The sequence below is a fragment of the Melospiza melodia genome, chromosome 8 (genome assembly GCF_035770615.1).
Source record: "Melospiza melodia melodia isolate bMelMel2 chromosome 8, bMelMel2.pri, whole genome shotgun sequence".
In the NCBI taxonomy this organism is placed as follows: Eukaryota; Metazoa; Chordata; class Aves; order Passeriformes; family Passerellidae; genus Melospiza; species Melospiza melodia.
In genome coordinates, this window is record NC_086201.1 from 36,952,338 (window position 1) to 36,976,084 (window position 23,747).

Consider the following 23,747-nt stretch of genomic DNA (forward strand, 5'->3'; position numbering starts at 1 on the left):
GAAATGGCCGAGACAATGGTCTGCAAACTCCTCTGGAAGCGCTTTAAATTTAGCCTGGGGTTAAATATAGAGCAGGGGGAAACCCAGCCCCATCTGTTTATACCCCAAGCCACAGACAGCATCCGAAATGAATGGTGGGGGGGGAAGGAAACCAGTGGGCCACCAGAGCACACCCTGACAGCGCCAGCAGCTCCTCAAAGGCACCCACACCTGCTCTTCACGCTGCTTTTTTCCCCTCCTGTGAGGGACAGGGAATGCTGCAGGGTGAAAATCCAGCCCTAGGAGCCCAGGGGGACCTGCTGCCTGCTCCCCCCCCATCCCAATAAATGCATCCCAACAAATCAGGGCCCCACGGAGGGGGACATTTTTCTTTCCCAAATCCTAAGCAGGCTTTGCTGGGAGCTGGGGAAAGCTTTAGGGCAGCCCCGGTGAGCAGATTTCCATGGGTGCATCCTCACAGCTTCCTGGCACGGATGGCGCTGCCCCTGCACTGAACCTTCCCTGGGCAGTGCCCAGCACCCTCTGGGGGAAGAACCTTTTCCTAAACTCCAACCTGGACATCTCCAACACGGAGCTGCTCCCTCAGGTCCCCCCAGGCATGGAGCAGCAGCAGGTCTGGGGCTGGTGACAGTGTCACATCTTGCTAAAAATACCACGCTTACTAAAACTCCACTGAAAACGAAACCAAACTTCTCCTGCCGCGCTTGAACACGGAAGGTTAAAAACAACTCCTTGCAAAAATGTCTGGTGGAATTTATCCCAGAAATCCAACTCCGCAGGCCCCCAAGACCCCCTGGCACAGCAGAGCCCCGTCCTGCCCAGCTCCAGCCATCATTCCTGATGGGATTATGGGATGGACCCACCTCTGGCTGGACACTGAGCTATCAAACACACACCACGGGCACCCAGCCACGCTAGGACAGGGAAAAAATCCTGGGAAAAAGCCCAACCCCACGTCTTGGAGCAAAGAAATGCAATCATAAAACCACGGGAACACCCAAAAGCGCGCAGCCCGAGGGTGGGAGGGAGGGAAGCAGGATCTGCTGCTGGCCAAGGGAAGGTCCTCTCCAACAAGCACTGACGTGGTGCAGGTGGGAGAGGAGCCCTCAGTGAGGGGAAAACCCTGGTGCCAGGAATTTGGGCTGATAAGAGGCAGGGCTGGGTGGTACCAAGCACCAGCAGGGCTGGAGATGGAGCCAGGTCCTTGCAGGGGCAGCCAAGGGACATCCCTGCACATGCCTGTGCACATCCCTGCCCATCCCACATTCCCAAACCTCCATCCCTGGTGGGATGGATCCCCTGGTCCATCCCGCCATGGCAAATCCATGTCCGTGGGAAGCACAAGGAACGGAAGCCACGGTGACACAGGACTGGTCAATTCTGCCATAACTACCACCCTGTTGTCCCTGGAAAATCCATCATCATCCTCTCCCCACAGCAGAGCCAAGATCAACTCCAGGCACTTGCTGCTTTATGGCTTTTAATTTGCTTTTTCTTCCTCCAAAGTCGAGTTCCTCTGGCTCTCCCACAAACACAGAAGTGTTTTTGGAGGTTTCTTTTACAAACAGTCGGCTTTGCTTGGATATGAGCAAATTTCAACTTTTCCCAGGGAGGAATTCATGTCCCAGAGCCACAGCTCTCCCCACAATGCTTGTCCCACACAATTTGAATTTACTGCAAATGCTGCTTTTATCAATCACAAAACCCCCAGTAACTCAAATCCACGGGGGCAGATGCAGAAATGACCCCTCCACACCCTGGATGACACCAACCCACTGCAAGGTGCAATGGCCCTACAAAAACAGCTGTCAAAAGCCCCAGAGTGACCAAAACTTCCAAATTTTAGCCAACAATCTGATTTGGGAACTTGGTTTTGCCCTGTGAGTTCTTCACCTTCAAGATCTCCCTCATGGCTATGACACAACACAACTCTCTCCACACATTTTTCCCCCAGTGGCAACGGATTCCATGGAAAAGGAATTCCCTCCTTTCCCCATGCTTGTACTGACAGATATCTTCAGGCAGGTAGAAAAAGCACAATGCCCTTGAAACTGGTGAGGTAAATCCAATTCAAACATCAGCACGGCCCCTCCCAGCTCCTCTGCAGCCTCCTGCAAGGCTGGGATGCATTTGGAAGCAGCTGGTGGCAAGGAACAGACTGATGATAACATTGTGGCTCATCTCCTGGTGATGCAGGTCCTTTCCATGAGCCTTGCTGATGGTGATGGGTGAGGAAGAGCCGGCTGCTGTTGGGATTTTCCCCTCAGAGGGTTGGCCCAAGCATTTTCCCAGCGTGGTTCCAGCCATGCCCGGTGATTCCTGACCCCGCTGCCTCTCTCTTATCTCCTCCTCCTCCTCCCTCACCGCTTGTGTTTGCCAAGCCAACGCTTTCATCTTCCAAAGAAAAGGAAAACAAAAAACCCACCCAGGCCAAGCAGAGATAAAACCACCCCTAAAGACAACACCGAACACCAGCTCTTTGTACCAGGAGGAACAGCCTGGTGTGAACCCACACGTCCGTCCCAGCGCGAGGAGCTGCCAGGAACACGACAGTAAAGGGCTCCTTTAGTCCTTTTCCCAGCAAACAAGAAGGGACTTGTGGAAGCATCAGGACCTCCCAGCCCTCCTCACGTCCCAAGGCTTCGCTTTGGAGCCCGTTCCCAGCGTGTGATGTGGGAAGGGCTGCACCCAACGCCGTGCCACACCGTGCCCTCCGCTCCCCGCGGAAAAATCCTGCCCTGGAGCTCCAGCTTGGCTCAGCTCCTGCTGCCAGGCAAGGGCAAGCCAAGCTCCATGGAGAAGGGAGGGGAATGAAGGCAGAGTGTGTGCTGCTGGTGCCTGGTGTCCATCACAGCCTCCCTGTCATCCTTCACAGGCAACGGGAGAGCTTCCTTTTATAGCAGCCACTCTGGAGCACGAGGAATATCCCCCTGAAGATCCATCCCCAGCTGCATGAGACTCAAATATAAATCAGTCCTGAGGATGGGAAATGGGAGTTTTCCCTGCAGGACCTCCTGTACTGCCCAGCACTGATGCCATGGCACAGGAGAGTCCTGGAGATGCAGGAACCACCCTCGGGCATCCTCAAAGCCCACCCCAAATCCCTGGAAACGGTGCTGGCATGGCATAGGTTTAAAGAACCTCTAAAGGAAGGTGCTGCACAGGGCAGGAACACCTGTGAGGTTCACAGAGAAACAAAAAAGCTTTTCCTGGGACAACAGCCCAAATCCTCACGCTCCACAGCAACAAAACCACGACACACATGCCCGTCCTGATAACACAGGGAAGCAAAGAAAGCTGGACCTGCTTCCATGGTTTCAACACTACCACGGGCTGAAAGACCAGCCACCCCCTCTGAGATTGCCAAAAACAACCAAGGCAGAGGGATGCCACCAGTGGGACGGTCCTTGGTGCAAGGGATGCTGGTGGAATGCCGGCACGGAGAGCGCGGCGCTCCCCGAGAACAGATTCCTGCATTCCACAGAGCCAGGTAAAACCCCAGAGGTGCTGGCTGCCCAAACGTTTCTTGGTGAGGCTGTGAGATCAAAGGTGACCTCAGTGGGGACTGCTCTGCAGCCTCACCTGGACCTCTTGGCCAGGGAAGGGAAACTCATCTCCACCAGGAGCAGAAGCCCATCTGATATCCACCAGCCCTCGTGTCAGAAGAGGCAGAGTTCAGTCCTGGTCTGGCCCTGCTGTGTGCTCAATGTTCTTCCCAAGAGAAAGAAACAATTCCTAACTCAGGCAGGGCACTCCTAAAGGTGTTCTAGGTTTTTATCTGGATGGATGCCCCTCTGGCAGGGCAGGGAGTTTAATCCAGGTAAGTCCCATGGGCACCAACAAAACCACAAAAAACCAAAGTCACATCCAGTGCTGTGCTCCCAGAGGAGTTAAACACAAAAGTCATAAAAGCTTTAAAAGCCTTGGATGGAACAGGAGTCCAGGAGAGAACTGTCCTCCTCCAAGCCCTCACAGCCCCTCCAAAGTCCTTCCGAAGCCCAAGAGTTTGGCCACAGCCAAAGCAAGGCTTTGAAGGATGCTTAGGGCCAAAAGAATGGTCCAAATGTCTCTCAAAGCAGGGAAACTCAGATTTGAGCTGGATCAGGCAACAGCCCAAGCTCACACAGGCAATCAGTGGTGGAGGAGAAGTGAAACCCAGATTCCCAGAGCAACACAAAAAGACACTTCTAAAGAAAAGATCCTGCCAGAATCACCAGGACAATGCGCACAGACACCATGGTGATCTCAGGAGATCTCAGACCAACACCCACAAAGAGCAGAGCAAGGGAAACCATGGAAGTCAAAAAGAGGGGAAACAGCTTCCCACCTCTGAGGGTGCCGCAAGAACCATCTCATGGCCACCCAAGGGGGGGGTCACTCAGCCCCTCTTCCCCATCTCAAACCAACCAGATCCACAAAAGCTTGAAGGCAAAGGGCATTAATTGAGAAAATCCTGGAGCAGCTCCCCATCTTCCCACCCTCCAGCCGCAGTCCCAGCAGCTTCTCCTTCCTAGGATAATTTGGATGCTAATTTGGCCATCAAGAGCTGTCAAAACCAAAAGTCCCTGAACTGCTGAGCTTCCCCCAGGAGGAGATGATGACAGAGCTTTGGACACTTCAGAGCCCTGTCCCCATCACCCTGCAGTGGCTCTGCCCTTGCCTGGCGCAGAGGAGCTGCTGCAGTGCCACGTGTCCTCCTCGCTCCTGGCTGGAAAACCAGCCCCACCAGCGTGACCAGGGAAGGGCAGGCACAGCAAAGTCACCCGTGCTGCTGGCTGGACAGGCTGCCACCACAGCTGGTGCAGAGGGGACAGCACAAAGCTCCAGGGATGAGCTGCAGAGCACCAGAGAGATGAGGCGCCTCCCAGCAGGTCAGCACAGACAGCTCCACGCTGCTCTCCCCGCCCAGGCACTCCACCAAGACTGATCCATCTCCAGGTATCCTCAGTCAGGAGGCCCATTTTGGGGGGAAGACAAGGGGTTTTGTTCCCAGCTTGCCACCTGGGCACCAAGCAATGATGAATGAAACCTCTCTGGATTCCAAGAACTGGTCCAGTTAATCCAAGAACTGGTCCAGTTAATCCAAAATTAAGCCCTCTTGGTTTAATTTTCTAGCACACCTTCCTGATTAGGCCATCAGTGATCTGCTGCTGGATTACAGGACACCCTCAGCTATGCTGAAAATGCTGACAGGAGCCAAAAACCTTCCTTTCTTTCCTCTCTTTGAGCAGAAACAAACAGAATCAGCACATTGCAAAGAATTCCCTCAAAACAGCTGGGTTCTTTTAAGCTCCTCTTTGGTAAACATTCCCAAACCAGATTGCCAGGGACACCTGGGTTTAAGCAGCTTAACCCTTTGCTGGAGTTGATGGGAAAGGAAAGAGGGGGTTGCTTCATGGGATGCTCCATGCTTCACCCAATCTCATAACCCAGGGATTCCCATGTCAAAAAGAGGGCAGGGATACCCGGAGAGCAAAATCCCAGGGGATGATGCAAGGATGTGGGGTCAGATCAGAGAATCTGGAATGGTTTGGCTTGGAAAGGACCTTAAAGTTTGTCTCATGGGCAGGGACACCTTTTACTAGCCCAGGTTGCTCCAAGCTCCATCCAGCCTGGTTTTGGGCACTTCCAAGGATCCAGGGGCAGCCACAGCTGCTCTGGGCATCCTGTGCCAAGGCTTTGCCACCCTCACAGAGAAGAATTTATTCTTCATATCTGATCTAAACCAACCAGAGCCTGGATTACGACCTCTCAGGTTTGACCTCACCTGCAGACCCATCCCAGGACGTGTCCCTGCCTCCATCCAGAGCAGGCTTTGGACACCACACCCATTCCGAGGACACAAAGAGCACCTGCCTCGTTTCAGGTGGCTTTCAGAATCTCAACTCCTCACTTCAACACAGTCCAGAGCTTCTCCAGGGGTGGGGATGAGCTTTCCAGGTGCAGACACCTACCTGTGCCAGCCAGGAGAGTGCCTGAGATGCACCAGAGCCGGCTGCTGTTTATGCAACACAGGAGCAAGCGCCGCGCCTGCTTGTTTAATTAATTACCCCCAAATTAAAGCCCAGCAGACTGCACAGAGACTCCCTGCAACCTGCAAATTAACTCAGCCTGGGGGTGAGGGAGGTCAGACAGCACCCAAGCAGTGGCTCCAAGCGTTTTCCACAGCATCAGGAGTGCCGTGAAGGGGGAAAAAAAACCCCAAAACAACACCACTCACCCCCATCTCAGGTTTTGTTGTTTCGGTCCGGCCGTGTTAAGAGCTGCTCAGTCCCATCACCGTGGGTCAGATGGCTGATAAGAAACCAATTTCATCATTTTTTAAGCCCCAAATGTTTATGGGCAGGCTTTATCTGCAAACAAAGACACGAACTTTGAGCCGCAGCTTTGCGTCAGTTTGAGAACAGGCGAGGCCGTGCTGGGATTAACGCGGTGCCAAAGAGAGCCAAAGTCCCCTCCCTGCAGCCCCCATCGTGTGTGATGGCAAAGCTGCCTCTCTGGGCCAGGACACAACCCTTGGCACAACGTTTTGGGCATAGATGCCCCTTATTTAGCAAGATGCTTTGGTGCAAAAATAGTAATTTATGCGAATCTGGCAAAAACCTTAGCTCAAAATTACTCTCCTTGCTGGACGGAGCAGGGCGGAATCTCAAACACGTTTTTTTGCAGCAAAACTGAAATGATACCTGAAAGCCATCCTAGAGCCACGGCAGGCTGTTCCCTGCTCACGGCAGAGCTTTATTTCTTGAGTGGTGCAATTTCTACAACTCAAGGACGAGACACCTCCCACGAGTGCATCAGACACAGGAGCATCCCTTAACAATCGAGCCACCACGGAGGGGACATCTCCAGAGGACAAGTCATTCCCCAAGAAGTCACCCCCAGGCAAGGCTGGAAGGGGACAGACCTGCCCTTGGGCTTCTCCTTGCCCAAGAGGAACCTCGGAGCCACGCGCTCCGTTCATTCCCACTGAGATTTCACAGAAAATCCCAAAAGGATTTGGGTTAGAAGGGGACCTTAAAGCCCTTCTTGGCCCATCCATGGGCAAGCAAGCCTTCCACCAGACCAGGTTGCTCGATTCCCGTCTGTAAGACAGAGCAGAGCTGAATTTTGGGGTTTTGGAGCTTGAATGAGGGATGAAGCGTTATCAGCTGTGATAAGGGGTGGTTTGGGGCCAACCAAGTGCCCAAATTAGAGGAGACAAGACATAGCTTGTCCTCTCTCTCTACAAGAACAGCTCTTTTCAAAAAGCAAGGACTAAACTGAGCTTAGAAAGCCCTGCAAAGCACCCCTGGCTCACATTCCCTGTGAGCAGCACAGAACCCTCCCTCCATTTGTGGGTTCCTGTGGAGAACAACTCCAGTCCCACCACCAGCCCTGCTCAGAGGCTGCTCTGACAAGCTCAGAGATGTGTTTTTCAATTTCCAGACCCAAAACATGGGGCTCTGAGGCTGCTCTGACAAGCTCAGAGATGTGTTTTTCAATTTCCAGACCCAAAACATGGGGCTCTGAGGCTGCTCTGACAAGCCCAGAGATGTGTTTTTCATTTCCAGACCCAAAACACGGGGCTGCCAGCAGCAGGAGAAGGAGAATCCATGGCACCTCCTGCTCCCAGCATCTCCCACAGCAACATCAACATCCCAGATGACTTTTTTTCCCTATCAGGATGGAGCTTTTCCACATCTCATTGTTGGTCGCAGCAGATGTTGTGTGCGGCAGTGATGGGACAGCCCTTCCAGGAGAAGCAGCACTGACTGAAAAGCCAGGAAAAGAGCTGGAATTCCAGGGAATTGGAGGTGGTTTACAAGGGCCTGGAGGGACAGGGCAAGGGGGAATGGCTTTAAAGTGACAGAGGTGGGATATTGGGGAGGAATTGTTCCCCATGAGGGCGAGGTTGCCCAGAGAAGCTGTGGCTGCCCCTGGATCCAAGGCCAGGCTGGATGGGGCTTGGAAAACCTGGGATAGTGCAAAGTGTCCCTGCTCTGCAATGAGGTGAGCTTCTAGGTCCCTTCCAACCCAAAGCACTCCCTGATTCCAAGCAGGACACAGCAAGAACTTTCCAGGAGCTGAGGATGCTCTGCAGGGTCAGGCTGGAATTAGACATGCTCCTGATGAGGGAAAAAACTCCCTAAATATCAACCCAATGCAGATGGACCTTTCTTTTTTTTTCTTTTTTTTTTTTTTTTTTTTTTAGTTTTTAATTAAAACTTGCTTGAAGTGCCACATAAAAGAAGTGAAATCCCAGGCGCAGCTGACGCATCAGGAGAGATTTATATTTAGAAGAATGACTTAAGTACTCAATCAACAGGGGGAAAAAAAAAAGGGAACTTTTTCAGCAGGGTCCAGAAGGAGGAAAGAAAACCAACAAGGAGACAGTCACCACCACCACCCATTATTCCTTAGGGCAACATCCACTTTGGATGGCATTTTAGCCTCCCAACAAGCCACTTTTGCAGTGAATTCAGCTTTTTTTTTTTGGCCTGTAAACAACATTTACAGCCAGAACACATGATGTGCATCACAAGACAACTGGCACCAGTATTATTTTTAAATACCATCAGCTCTGCTTTTAACAGGACAACGGGAAATGTGTTATTGCTCGAGCATAAAACAAATATATTGAGGCGATTTAAAAAGAGAAAAAAAAAAAAAAAAAAAGGAAAAAAAGGAAAAAAAGCCATTCCCAAGTTCCACAGAGTGAAGATTTAAAGAGAGATAAACCAGAGCACCACCAGAAAGACATAATCCTTCAAAATCTGCCATTCCTCCTGCTGCATTTATTCATCTGGGAGCTTTCAGTCCAAAAGTCAGAGCCCTGCTTAGCCGGATATCCGATCGTTTGCTGGGCCTCATCCCAAATTTCTCCAGCATTACTCACTTTTTTCATTTTTTTTTTTTTTTTTTTTTTTTTGGTGTGAGCAGGAAGGGGGATGAGGATTTTCTGGTGAAAGGCAAAAGTGAGGCAGAAGTGTTTGCAGCACTGTGGAGCGTGGGATTTCCATGGAATAGGCTCAGACCTCTGCTTCCAAATGATTCCCGTGCACAGAAGAAGAAAAGGGATCAAGGACATGCACAGTTCTGGAGCTGAGGCTGAGCTGGGAGCCCTTCTGGAATGATTTTAGAGCCCATTTTTGGAGAGATGAGCACCACAACTGCAGGGACCACTGCTTAACCTCCCCACGGAGCAACGCTGTGCCTCAGTTTCCCCGCACCGTTCCCCAGTGGTATCCAAACCCTCCAGGACACACATTCCTCCCTTTTGCCCCAAGGATTCATCTCCACCTGCCAGCACTGAGGTTCCCATCCCAGCCAGGAGAACCAGCTTCCCTCAGGATGAGGGTAAAGCCAAGCTTTACAACAGGGAGCTGGGATGGGGATGGAGCGGTCACAGAGCAGAGAAAGGGTTAAACACTCCCCCATCCCAAATCCCTGCTCCAGGGCCCCATCCCTGCTCCAGACCCCCGCATTCCTCTGCTCAAACAGCCTGCAGGGCTTCCCCCTGCTCACTCTTTCCATGCCTGGCCGTGTGTCCTGGATGTTTTGGATGTTCCAGGAGCTCCTGCTCTGCCCTGGCAGGAGCTGCAGGGATGTGCCAGCAGCAGGGGCACGGAATGCTCTGGGCTGGAAACACCTCAAAGCACACCTCATTCCCATGGCAGGGACACCTCTGCACTGTCCCAGGCTGCTCCAAGCCCCATCCAACCTCTCCTTGGACACTCCCAGGGATCCAGGAGCAGCCACAGCCTGCCACCCTCACAGGGAACAATTCCTAATTCCCAATATCCCATCCACCCCTGCCCTCCAAACCTGTGAGTTTAAAGCCATTCCCCCTTGTCCTGTCACTCCATGCCCTTGTCAAGCAGCTCCCAGGAGCAGGGATGGATGCTCTGGAGAGCACAGCACATCCCATGGGGATCTGGATGGGTCCCTGCGTCCTCCCCATCACCAGGGTGGAGCTGCTGCCACCTCATTGCATGGATCTCAGCAGGCTCTGCAGGAGCCCAGATGGACCATCTGGCTAATTGAGTTAATTAAAGCGTTTTTTTTCCAGCAGCCATTAACTCTCAGGCAGCTCTCCCTGGGGAGCAGGGGCCACAGCTCAGGAGCAGCTCAGGAGAGATGGAAAAAACTGCTTGGAAGAAGCACTGAGGGCACCGAGCTGCTCCTCTGCAGCACGGGCTGGCTCCAGCAGCTCCCAGGGGAAACAAAATAGCCCCAAACCCCCCAAAACGTCACCAATTTGGCAGGATGTGAAGAGCCAGGCAGGGGAGGAGAGCACCACAGGGATGTCCCCATCCCAGAGCACCCTTCCCAAGCAAATCTTGGAATTCTGAGCTGGTCAAGGGCAGCACTGGCAGCACAGGGGCTCTGCTTTGCTGACGAGGTAATTGCCACCCTCCAGGGGTAACAAACTCCTTGTCCATTCCCACAAAGGCAAGAAAAACACTTCCAAAGACTCCAGGAAAGCCTTGTTTGGGGTCTCACTCCCTGATAAGCTCAGCTGCTGGAAGGAGATGCTTTCCAGGAAGCTGGTATCAAAAAAACAAAAAAAAAAAAGACACAAAACATCCTAAAATAACCCATCCTGGTGCTGGGGATGCCAGGTTTTCATCCTTTTTCCTGAAAAAACCCTCTTGTCCCACCTGAGCAATCCCTGCAGAGGTACCACAGGAACCTGCAGCCAACAGCAGCCACGGGGAAGGAGGAGCTGGAACAAGGGAGGACAAGCTGTGGGATGCACCCCTCCCTTCTCCTCCTTCCTTTTCCTGGGATGCACTTGGGCATCTTCTCTTTTGTTATCTGGGATGCACCCCCATCAGCTTCCCCTTTTTTGTGTGATTTGCTCACATCTCCCCCTTTTGAGGGATACCCTCATCTCCTCATCCTTTTTTTAAATTTTTTTAAATGGGACACACTCGCGCAGCTCCTCTTTTTTTCCAGGACACACCCAAACCATCCTTTCTCCTTCTGTGGGATGCACAGCTCTTTTTGTCCCCGTCCCTCCAGCTTTTTCCTGGGATGCACTCATGCATCTCCTCCTCCTTTTTTGCAGGATGCACTCCCCACCTCCTCCTTTCTCTGGGATGCATTTCCTACCTCCTCCTCCTCCTTTTTTGTTTGCAGGATACAATCACACAGGTCCTGCTTTTGTGGGATGGACTCGCAGATCTCTTTTTATTTTTTCCAGGATGCTCTCAAGCATCTTTTTTTTTTTTTTTTCCCCCCTTTTTATTTTTTTTGCAAGGACCAGTTGCTCCCAGGCCCACTGGGAACGATTCCCTGCACTTCCTCAAGGGTTCCAACAGCTCAACCTGCCCCAAAAGTGAAGCCACACACACCCAAAAACCTGACCCAAAAATCCCCACTGAGGCAAAATAAGCAGGGAGGGGATCTGGGGCAGAGAGCAGAGCCATTCCCAAGGCTGGCTTTCCCTGCTTTTCCCTGGGAAATGCTTCCCAGAGCAGCCCCACCCCGGGAGCCCTAATCTGATGGCAGGTTTTCAATGGAGCAGCCAGGATGGGGAGGGAGAGAGGCTGGACAAGGGGGGGGAAAGAAAGCAAGGAAATGCCTCTGAGGTGAGGACGGTTTTTTTTCTCTCTGGCTGGGGCCGCCTTGCTTCGCTTTGCTTTGTTTTGTTTTATTTTATTTTGTTTTGCTTTGTTTTGTTTTGTTTTGTTTTGTTTTGCTCGCCCGCCTCCAGCGCTGCCATTTTCCGGAAGCCGGAGCAGCGCTGGCTGGCTGGCAGGCAGAGAAATGGGAAGTTTCTCTTTGTTTAATTCCAGCAGCCTCTGCTCCGAGGGACCCAGCAGAGCTCCCCCCCAGCTGCTCTGGGAACGGATGCGAGGCAGGAGCAGGGAGCAGCAGCAGGGAATGGGGCAGGAATTGGGGATTTCACATCCGACACGGCTCTGGGTGCCAGGGACGTGTGTGAGAACGGGGAGGCTTTGGCTGAACTCCCTGGTGACCACTGCATCCATTACTCCACTTCCTGGGGCTTTTTCCTGCTCCTTTTCTCCATGCTTTGACCTGTGGAGGTGATTTTAGGCGGGTAACTTGAGCACCTTCCCCGCGCCACACCAACAAAACGAGGGATGCTGCACCCAGCCCTGCACACGCTAAGAAATCCAACCAAACCCACTCTCGGACTTATCCCAGATTCACAACTCAGGGTTACGAATCTGGGATAAAGAAAAAGCTGTGATCCCAAGGAAAGGAACCCTTGGGATCACATAAAACAACTCCTGCCCCACTCCTCTCCCCATTGTTCAACTCCAAAAAAGCCTTTTTCTCCCTGTTCCTAAGGAAACAGCCGGTGCTGCTCAAAGGAGGCCACACACCACGCTGACCCTGCCCTCCAAAAACAACCTGGAACACCTCATGACTTCATGGGGATGGCCTAAAGCCCTTGATCCAGGCAGGGTAGGAGGAGGGCAGCAGCTGGATTTACCCCTGGAGAGAGGGAAGCAGGAATCTGAGCTGAAACCAGGAATCTCTACTGGGCCCAGGTTTTCTGGAGTCAGCTGGAAAACATCTGGTTTGGCTCCCTGGCTGTGATTTCCTCTCCCAAAAATGCTGGGATGGTCCCCAGGGCGACCCTCCCATGGGGCAGGAGAGGAAGCAACTGCAGGGAATGAGCAGTGAAAAGCAAAATCATAATCATCATCATCGTTATTATTACTATTAAAGTTTTCATTATTATTATTATTATTATTATTATTATTATTATTATTATTATTATTATTATTATTATTATTATTATTATTATTATTATTACTACTACTACTATTACTATTACTATTATTATTGTTAGTTTTCCCCATCATTTAACGGGACTGCAAACCAGATGTGCATCACCACCCCTCCAACTTACACAGAGGCAGCCAGGTGATAAAAAATATGGAAAATATGAGAAGTAGGAAAAATATGAAAAATATTGAAAGTATGAAAAATATGAAAAAATCACCCAGTGGCAGAATGGTTTGGGTTAGAAGGGACCTTTAAAGCCCATCCCATTCCATCCCCTGCCATTCCAGGGACACCTTCCACTGTCCCAGGCTGCTCCAATGTCCAATTCTGGGCAATTCCAGGGATCCAGGGGCAGCCACAGCTTCTCTGGGAAAACTGAGCCAGCACCTCACAGGGAAGAATTCCTTCCTAATATCCCATCTAAATAATTTCTCTTTCATTTGGAAGAAACACCAGAGAAATCACAAAATAAGTAATGACTGGGCCACCTTCCACCTCTGCATTTTCACCTACAGAGGTTTGAGGCTACCGATTTACTCTCCCAAACTGAAAGAAACTGGGGAATCAGGCCGGAATTGGGAAAGTCCCTGCCCATTGGAATGGGATGAGCTCTCAGGTCCCCTCCATCCCAAACCAGTTCTGGAATCCTGTGGTGATCCTGCAAGCAGGAGATGGGATGTGCCAGCTTCCCACAGCTGGATTTGACACAAGCTCTCCTCTCCTGGGTGGAGCAGGAACAACCACTCAGGTAGGGAAAAAGCAGGAACACTTTTCTAGCCCCAGGAATGAGAGAGAGCATCATGACTCTGCCATTGATATGCCAGCTGGGAATGGGAATGAGAATGGGAATGGGAATGGGAAATGGGAATGGGAACAGCTGCCTCCTGGCACTGAAAATAAGCCCCTGCACAAATCCACCAGCAGGTTAAAAATATAAATTTCCCATGGGGTTCCCAATGGAGGCCACCAAAGATTGGGATTAAAGCCAGGAAATGTTGCTGGTGGCACACTGATTCCTCCCAAAAACATGCAACCCACCCAAAATGCCAACTTCCCAGCAGAGGGACAAAAATCCACTCCAGGGGCACCATGGAGAAGAGTTGAAAGTTTTATGGTCTGCTCTTTGATCCATGAAAAACTGACTTTTCCCTGGGAAACTCCTGGGCCTGCAGCCCCCCTGAGGCAGCAGAGGGATTCCATGTGCATTCCTGCATTCCCTGGAGCCATCCCACACATCCCCATCCCGACTCCCACACTTTTCTTTAGGAGCCCACAGGAACAGAAATACACAGAAATCACCCCAAGGACGCCAGGGTGCAAGGAGGAGCACAGAGAGGGGGGAGAAGCCACAGGTACCCTCAAAAATCACCCTTCAGCGTGGACGGTTGTGGTGTTAATGTGCTCACTGGAGCACTAAAAGCCAGATCCGAGCTGCTGGGAGCAGGTCCTGTTTTTGGGAAGCAGAGGGACTTGTCAGCACAAGCAAGTGCCAAAGCTGCAAGAGCCTTCTCCCTTTCCCCCCTTCCTCAAACCCCAAACATTGTTTGGGGCCACGGAGGCAGCTGGGGCTGCAAATCCCTCTGAAAGCAGCAGAACTCATCATTAATGACCAGCACAGCTGCCCTGGTGTCCCCACAGGCTGGGGACAGGGCTCAGCCCCACCACCTTCAGGGCTTCTCCTGCCCCTTCTCTGCCCCCCAATTCCATCAGAGGGATTTTCCCAGTGCCAGCACCGGCACGGCCACGTGCTCCCGGCCCAGCCAAGGCTGGCACAGCCCTGCCAAGGCCCCCAGACAATGCCAGCCCTGTGCCCAAGCCCTGGGCAGGGCCAGTGCTGGCCAGGAGGGAGCCCAGGGCAGCAGCTCCTGCTGAGGGGAGAGACAGGGGACACGTTCTGTGCTTTTAAACCTCGCTCTGGAAATTTTGGGGCGTGGCTTGGATGGGTCCTGAGCTGGTGCTGGCAGTGGAGAAAATGCCCAGAGGGCAGGGAAACCCACACTCTGCTCTCCATGAACACCCTGCTGCAGCCATCAGAGAGTCCCAGCATGGTTTGGGTGGGAAAGGACCTCAAAACTCATCCCATCCCACCCCTGCCATGGGCAGGGACACCTTCCACTGTCCCAGGCTGCTCCAAGCCCCATCCAGCCTGGCCTGGACCACCCCCAGGGATCAGTCAGAGCTGCTCCAAAACCTGTGCCAGCACCTCACAGAGCAGAACCCCTAATTCCCAGTATCCCATCCATCCCTGCCCTCTGGCAGTGGGAGCCATTCCCTGTGTCCTGTCCCTCCATGCCCTGTCCCCAGTCCCTCTCCAGCTCTCCTGGAGCCCCTTCAGGGACTCTGAGCTCTCCCTGGAGCCTTCTCCTCTCCAGGTGAGCACCCCCAGCCTGGCTCCAGAGCAGAGATATCCCAGTTAATAAGATTTCCCAGTTAATAAGATATCCCAGTTAATAAGCAGGAACACACTTCCCAGTGGGTTGATCCCTTGTTCCAAAGCTGACTCACCACTGGTCACTGGGGAAGTCAACATTTGGCTACCAAACTTTCCTGGGTGTTTCCATCTCCTGCTCCCTGTGACAGGGACAGAACACGAGGGAGTGGCTGGAGCTGTGTCAGAGGGGGTTTAGGTTGGGTTTTAGGAAAAGGCTCTTCCCCCAGAGGGTGCTGGCACTGCCCAGGCACCCCAGGGAATGGGCACAGCCCCAAGGCTGCCAGAGCTCCAGGAATGTTTGGAAAACACTCGCAGGGATGCACAGGGTGGGATTGTTGGGGTGTCTGTGCAGGGCCAGGGGTTGGACCGGACAATCCCTGTGGGCTCCTCCCAGCTCAGGAAAATCCATGATTCCATAAAAACCCATCCTGCCTCCTCACCACCTCCTGTGGAGCCCTGGGGACAGCTCACAAAGCTCAGGTGCTTCCAGGGCAGGAGAGAAGAGGCAGGTGCCAAACATGAGGTGAGGGTATTTGCATTCCCTCCTGCGCCAGCTGCCAGCAGAAATCCACCCAGGAGGGGACACAGCTCTCAGACCCCCCCCTGGAAAGAAGGAGACTGAGGAAGATGCAAATCCCCCGGCACAGACAGCCCCGGCCACAAAAAGCCACATTTAAATGCTTTTCCCATTAAAACAAAAACAAAACCACACACACACAGTGTCTAAACCACCTCCTTACCATCCCCACAAGCTCTTGAGAGCAACCCCACCAGGCTAAAATAAATATTTTAGCTTGGCAAATAGTTTTCCCCCTCATTAAAAGGCAAACACAATTAGGACGTCGAGCGCCGGCTGCAGTCGCTCCACGCTGCTCCGGCTCCGGTTGATTAAAAGTAAGGGAGATGCTATTTTTGAAAAGCACGTTCCCTTCCGCAGCCTGAACGGGGTTATTTTGGACATGCAGAGCCATGGAAAGCTGGCATCTCTGCCTGCAAAATTCCCCAGCCAGGAGGGGATGTGCTCGGGACGGGGGGTGGTGAGAAAAATGGGAATTTTGCTGTGAGCGACCAGCGGGGTGAAGCTCGCCGTGGGAAGAACATGGAAAGCTGAGGGAATCATGGATGGTTGGGGAGCAGAGATGCTGTCCCCTCTGCAGGGTCTGGGACCAACACAGCTGTGCAGGAGGAAGAGCCAGGAAGGAGGAGATGCGAACATTCCGAGGAGCCCGGAATTCTTTAGGCTGGAAAAGCTCTGTGAAAGCTTCAAGCCCAAGCATCAACCCAATGCCAAACCCACCCCTGTCAGACCTACAAGCCACCCCAGGGGGATTTATCCTCAATACCAATAATATTTTTCTACTTTAAGGCAAATTTAAGCATCCAGGCTGGAGGAATCCAAGGGTGGATCCTTATTCCAGAGCCCAGCTGGCAACACCACACAGCCCCCACTCCAACTCCTACCCAAGCTCCACTCAGCATTATTACCTTTTAATTTATGTATTAATTAACAGCCAAAAGTTAATCATTGCAAATCTCAGGGAGGCTGGAGAGGGGAGGAAGGCAGTGATGGGCATCCCAGGGCTGGGAATTTGCATCCACCCGATCCCACACCCCACAGAGCTCCTCTGGGTTTGGGGGCTTTGATGCCACGTGGTTTCATTTGGGCACAGAACAACCTCACAGTCCCCGCTGTCCCAAAGTTATGCCGAGCCTAAACTCCCGAGCAGGCAGGGATCCCAGGAAACTGGTGTTCCTGGGAGCCTGCAAAATTCCACCTCTTCCACCCAGCAGCAACAGCTGGGAACTGAGGCTTCACAGCATCCCTGGATCCAAAGCATCCCTGGACCCAAAGCATTTCTGGATCAAAAGCATTTCTGGATCCAAAGTATCCCTAGATCCAAAGCATCCCCAGCTCCCAAAGCATCCCTGGATTCACAGCATCCCTGGCTCCCAAGCATTTCTGGACCCAAAGCATCCCTGGACCCAAAGCCTCCCTGGACCCAAAGCATCCCTGGACCCAAAGCATCCCCAGCTCCCAAAGCATCCCTGGATCCAAAGCATCCCTGGATTCAAAGCATCCCTGGACCCAAAGCATCCCTGGACCCAAAACATCCCTGGACCCAAAGCATCCCTGGCTCCAAAGCATCCCTAGACCCAAAGCATCCCCGGACCCAAAACATCCCCAGACCCAAATCATCCCTGGACCCAAATCATCCCTGGACTCAAAACATCCCTGGACCCACAGCATCCCATGACCCAAATCATCCCAAACCGAGCCCTGGCAGCATCCCTGCCCCCGCAGCATCCCCGGGCAGCCGGCAGGGAGCAGCGAGGGCATTGGGCGAGCTGGGCAAGCCCTCCTGGAGAAGGCACGCCGGGCACAGCCGCTGGAATGCGGCTCGGAGCGTCCCGGCGGCGCCGATGGGGAACGGGAGCGCTGCTGGCCGCGGGACACGAGCGGCGACAGCGGCAGGGTGACAACAGCCCGGGCAGCCGTGTCCATGGCCGTGGCAGTGCCAGCGCGACCCGGGGGACAACGGGGGTGCACACACAGGGCACAGGAACGGGGACACGGAGCCGCATGTGCACCCTGACACGGCACATGGCAGCGGGGACAAGAACACCGAGCACAAAATGTGGTCACACACCCAGGGGACACGGGGACACAGAGTCACACACACGCAGGGGACACAGTCACACACACACACAGGGACACACGGGGACACAGTCACACGCAGGGACACGGTCACACACAGTCACACAGGGTCACAGTCAGAGTCACACAGGGACACACAGGGACACAGTCACACACACACAGGGGACGTGTGGCACGCACAGTCACCCGGGACACACGCACAGAGTGGCACACAGAGGACACTCAGAGTGTCACACACTCAGACACCAACAGGACACACACACACAGTGACAGCCCCACGGAGGACACTCAGAGTGTCACACACACACAGTAGGAGGACACTCAGAGTGTCACACACACACACACACACACAGAGTGACAGCCCCACGGGGGACACTCAGAGTGTCACACACACACAGTGACAGCCCCACGGAGGACACAGCGACAGCCTCACGGAGTACAGAATGTCACACACACACACAGAGCCCCACGGAGGACACTCAGAGTGTCACACACACACACAGTGACAGCCCCACGGAGGGCACTCAGAGTGTCACACACACACACACACAGTGACAGCCCCACGGAGGACAGAATGTCACACACACACACAGAGCCCCACGGAGGACACTCAGAGTGTCACACACACACAGTGACAGCCCCACGGAGGACACTCAGAGTGTCACACAGACACAGTGACAGCCCCACGTAGGACACAGTGACAGCCTCACGGAGTACAGAATGTCACACACACACACAGAGCCCCACGGAGGACACTCTGAGTGTCACACACACACACACACACACAGTGACAGCCCCACGGGGGACACTCCGAGTGTCACACTCAGAGTGTCACACACACACACACAGTGTCACACTGCCACACGCGGACACGCGACACTCGCACACAGCCTCACACACACTTCACACGCGGTCGCAAGCCCACTCCCGGTGTCACACACACACACACAGAGCCACTCTCGCTCCCTCTCTCCCCGGCCGCCTCCCCGCGCTCCGCCGCTGCCTCAGCCCCGACCCTCCGCCGCCACCGCCTTCCTTGCTCCCTCCCTCCCTCCCTCCCTCCCTCCGCCGCCGCCACAAACTTTTCCCCGCCGGCCCCGGGGTCCCTCGGGAGCCGCTCCCGCATTCCCCGGGCTCGCCCCGCTCCCGGCTCTCACCTGCGCCCGCTCCGTCCCCGCCACCGCCGCCGCCGACACCGAGCCCGGCCCCGCTCCCGCTCCCGCCGCTCTCCGGGCGCGCTCCCGCCGCCACCGGCCGCGCGCGCCCGCCCCGCTGACGTCACGGGGGCGTGGCGGGGGCGTGGTCGGGGCGTGGCCCCGCGGAGGGCGGGAACGAGGGGGGTGCCGGGCGGGGGGGGGGGACGGGGGATGGCCGGGGGGGGGGGGGTGTAAAACACGTGGGGAGGGGAAAAGGACGGGAAAAGCGGGATGGGGGAATGGGAATGGTCCTTGTGCAAGGGGGGAGTGCGAGCCACGCCCAGCCCGGTGTGAGCGCGGGCACTCTCGCCGTGGTGACACTCGCCGTGGTGGTGACACTCGCCGTGGTGGTGACACTCGCCATGGTTACACTCGCCGTGGTGGCCGCACTCGCCGTGGTGACACTCGCGGTGGTGACACTCGCCGTGGTCACACTTGCCGTGGTGGTGACACTCGCGGTGGTGACACTCGCCGTGGTCACACTCGCCGCGGTGGTGACACTCGCCATGGTTACACTCGCCGTGGTGACACTCGCGGTGGAAAAAGGGGGAAAAAGGGGGTTGTGCTCCCTAAAATCCCATAGACTGAGGGAGCATCCCAGCCTGGGATGCAGGGTTAGGAAATGGGCTACCAGGACAGGCATGGACACGACGTGCAGTGTGGGCACACTCGTGGTGGTGACACTCACACTCAAAACTTGGGGGAAATGAGGGTTTATCCTCACCCGGCTCCCCTCCCTCACTTGTTTTTTTTTTTTTTTTGGCCTTTTTTGTCAAGCTGCAAAATCCTGGTCAAGCAGAAATCCCGCCCCTGTTGCTCTCCCCGGGTGGGAAAGGCAGGAGAAACGCGGAGGAAAAGGCTGAGCTCTGGTTTCTCGTGTTAAGCACTCTCAGAGAGTGGCTTCCAGCTTTTTCCGCTGGAAAAAGGGGCTTGTGCTCCCTAAAATCCCACAGACTGAGGGAGCACCCTGGCTGGGATGCGGGGCTAGGAAATGGGCTACCAGGAGCATCAACCCAGCAGGACAGGCATGGACACAAAGTGCACCCAGAGCTGGTGGCCACCAACAGCCCCACGGTGGCCATCTCCCATTGGGACACCCTTTGGAAAAGCGGCTGAGTGAGAAATACCGGAGCAGATGGGTCTGGGCTGCTCCAGCCGCTGCTCTTCCCACCCCCCTCCTTGTTTTTTCCTGGGTTTAATCGGGATCTGATGATTAAATTTCCTCTTCCTGGTGCTGGCTCCTCCTGCGCCCAGCACGGCAGAAGGAGACGGAGTTTTGGGACAAAAGTGGGGTGGCAAAGGGGTGGCTGTGGGTCCTTGTGTGGCCAGACCCCCATCCTGGGGGTCAGCTGGGGCTTGCCAGCCTCATCCCAGCTTTTTCCTGGCTCCCCAGAAGGAGCCACACAAAACCACTTCAAAGCAGCCTTGGGGGCTCTTTTCTGCAGTGTGATTTTGGGAGCTTTGGGGGTTTCTCCAAGGGGAGCTCCCTGCAGCTGGGTAACCCGGTTCTCTAACTGCAACAGGGCACTTCCATCCTGTTTTGCCAGTGGAAAACACTGGGATGGCACCTGGGATGAGCTGGGCTGGGTGCTGCCCCCATCTGTGCCTTGGCACCAAGCCTGGGGTGCTCCTGTCCCTCTGCTCCTGCAAAACTCTCATTAAAATCAGTATTTCAGTTGCTGGTTTACTCATCTTTTCCATCTCTGGTGTGATTCCCCATCTTTTGGATACTGAAAAGTCCAAGTTTATTCCTGTCTTGGGCTGGCACCTCGAGTGGCTTTGAGTACAAAAATGTTTTTTCCAATGGGCAGGAGGAGGTGTATGAGAATCTGCAGTTCCAGCTCAGCATCCCTTGGGAAAAAAAAAACACATCTCCAGGTGCCAGAACCGTGCTTGGACTCCATTAAAAATCAGCAATTTGTGGGTGACAAAAGTTGCAGCTTTCCCAGCGCTCAGGATGTGCCTTGGGCACGTTTCTGGTGCCGAGCCCGGGATGGAGGGATGAGAATTTCACCTGCACCCATCCCTCTCTGCTTCCTGAGAGGTTTGCAGTGCCCAGGAGCAGCTCAGAGCAAGGCAGCAATCATGGGGAGCAATTAATATTGGACAGAATGCCCCGAGCAGGCTTTTCTGTGGCGCTGGGATTCCATCCTGCAGGAAATCCATGGTAAAGTTCATTTCTCTGTGTGTTCCCCTCTGGGGTGTTTCTCAGGCACAAATCTGGGTGGAAATTTTTGGTCTCAGCAGTTCCTAGGAACAGGGCTGCTCCAGGATGGCATTCCCATGGGTAAGGTGTGTGAGTGTAGCCAGCTTATTTTGGGAAGAGAGCAGCTCCTTTCTGCTCTGCTGCTGCCTTGGGAATTGTGGACAGGTGTCGCAGACATCTTTTTATGGAAAATCCTTTCCTTAGGATTTTTCCTCCTGAGAAGCTGTGAGGCCTCAGGAGCAAAATGTAAACAATGATTATCTGCTGCTGTGGAATGCAACAGGTGGGTCTGTGATTGGTCTCATGTGGTTGTTTCTAATTAATGGCCAGTCACAATCAGCTGGCTCAGACAGAGTCTGAGCCACAAACCTTTGTTATCATTCCTTCTTATTCTATTCTTAGCTAGCCTTCTGATGAAATCCTTTCTTCTATTCTTTTAGTATAGTTTTAATGTAATATATATCATAAAATAATAAATCAGCCTTCTGAAACATGGAGTCAGATCCTCATCTCTTCCCTCATCCAAGAACCCCTGTGAACACCACCACAAACAGGAGCTGGACATCCAGACCTGGCTCTGCTGAGCCCCAGCAACACCAATCAGGGCTGGAGCATGGATCCCCCTCACCAGGGGGATCACAGAACCCCAGAACCATGGATTGGTTTGGATCCCATCTCATTCCAAGCCCCGCAGGGCCAGGGATGCTCTCACAGACAGAGCAGCAGCTCAGCCACGAGCCCTGAGCTCCCAAAACCTCCCAGAAGGGAGAGCTCCCAAACCTGACCCTGATCAGATCCACTTCCATGTGGAATATCAGAGCACCCCAAGCCCCAAAACCTCAGAGCCCTGAGCTCCCAAAACCTCCCAGAAGGGAGAGCTCCCAAACCTGACCCTGATCCACTTCCACGTGGAATATCAGAGCACCCCAAGCCCCACGTTTGCTGCTACGGCCACAGGGAGTGTTTTTCCACGATCCTGCAGTTTTGGTTGGATTCCAGGGAATCCCTGAGCCTGGATCATGCTGGTGGGTGGCTTTCTGGAGCTGGGGGAGCCACCACTAGCCCAGGGTTGTTAAATCTACCTTGGCTGCCAAGGTAGGTTTAACAACCCCAGGTTAGTGCAGCGCTCCCCTGGGGCGAGCTCTTCCCAGGCCAGCCTTCCCCTTGCTGAGAATTAATTACAGCCCTGATGGTTAATGACAAATAACCGGCAGGGTTGGATGTCCTTCTTCTCATCTGGAAGTTATTGACTCCTCCCTGGGAAGCAGCAGCAGCAGCAGCACATCTTTGTTTGCATCCCGAGGCAGGGATGGAGGCAGCGCTCCCAGGTGTTTGCTCAAAGGGGTTCAGGAGCTGCGTGGAGCCAATAAATCCCAACGGGATTTGTGTTCTGCAGGTATAACATTCCTGCTCCAGAGCCAATTACCCTCAGAAGTGCCTCGTAAACGAGGCTTGCCTCATTAGGAGCTGGCAAACAAACCCTCTGCCAGGCTCCCCGCGTGGATTATTTCTGCTTCCCTTTTTGGAATTCTGTTATGCCAGGCTGGAATTGAAGCAGATTTGCTCCTCCTTCACAGGCGTCCACCCCACCTGATTTCCTCCCGTAGCTGGGAGTCTGGAGGGTTTGTTCCCGTTCCATGCATGGCAGTGGCTGAAGGCAGCAATTCCCTGTGTGATGTTGGCAAGCCTGACCTCTGCTTTTACCAGAGGGCAGGGATGGATGGGATTTGGGGGGAAAATCCTTCCACAGGGTGCCCAGAGAAGCTGTGGCTGCCCCTGGATCCCTGGCAGTGTCCAAGGCCATGCTGGACAGGGCTTGGAGCAACCTAAGATAGTGGGAGTTGTCCCTGCCCATGGCAGGGGGTGGAATGAGCTTGAAGGTCCCTTTCCAACCCAATCCATTCCCTGATTCCATGGTTCATAAATCTGTGGCTCTGTTGGTGCCAGAGCTCCCAAAGCTGTGGGAAGGGAGGGCTGCTATCACCCGTGATCACCCCTGGAAGGGGTTTGTGAGGTGACAGGAACACCTGGCCAGGTGACAACCACTTCCTGCTAATAACAGGGATTAGTTTTTTAAGCCTGATGAGGACGTGCACGGAGCAAAGGACAGAGCTTCCGGAGAGGCTTTTAATATCTCTGCCTGCCTGGCATCAGCTGAGGGAGGGAATGAACAAAGGACAGCGTGACCGTGGTCACAGGGGTCTCAGGATGAGGGAAGAGACTGAGCGGATCTGACTCCATGTTTCAGAAGGCTTAATTCATTGTTTTATGATATATATTACATTAAAACTATACTAAAAGAATAGAAGAAAGGATTTCCTCAGAAGGCCGGCTAAGAATAGACTAAGAAGGAATGATAACAAAGGTTTGTGGCTCAGACAGAGTCTGAGCCAGCTGGGCTGTGATTGGCCACTAATTACAAACAACCAACATGGGCCAATCACAGATCCACCTGTTGCATTCCACAGCAGCAGATAACCATTGTTTACATTTTGTTCCTGAGGCCTCACA

General features: G+C 53.7%; 1 protein-coding gene across 1 annotated transcript in view; it reads right to left on the bottom strand.

The window, feature by feature from the left end:
- Window positions 1-19,026, bottom strand: part of SH3BP4 (SH3 domain binding protein 4) — a 36,285-nt gene extending 17,259 nt beyond the window's left edge. Inside the window, exon 1 of the mRNA XM_063162722.1 lies at window positions 18,992-19,026. The gene's annotated coding sequence lies outside the window, so the exon portion shown is untranslated. The remainder of the gene's footprint in view (window positions 1-18,991) is intronic.
- Window positions 19,027-23,747: the final 4,721 nt, after the last annotated feature.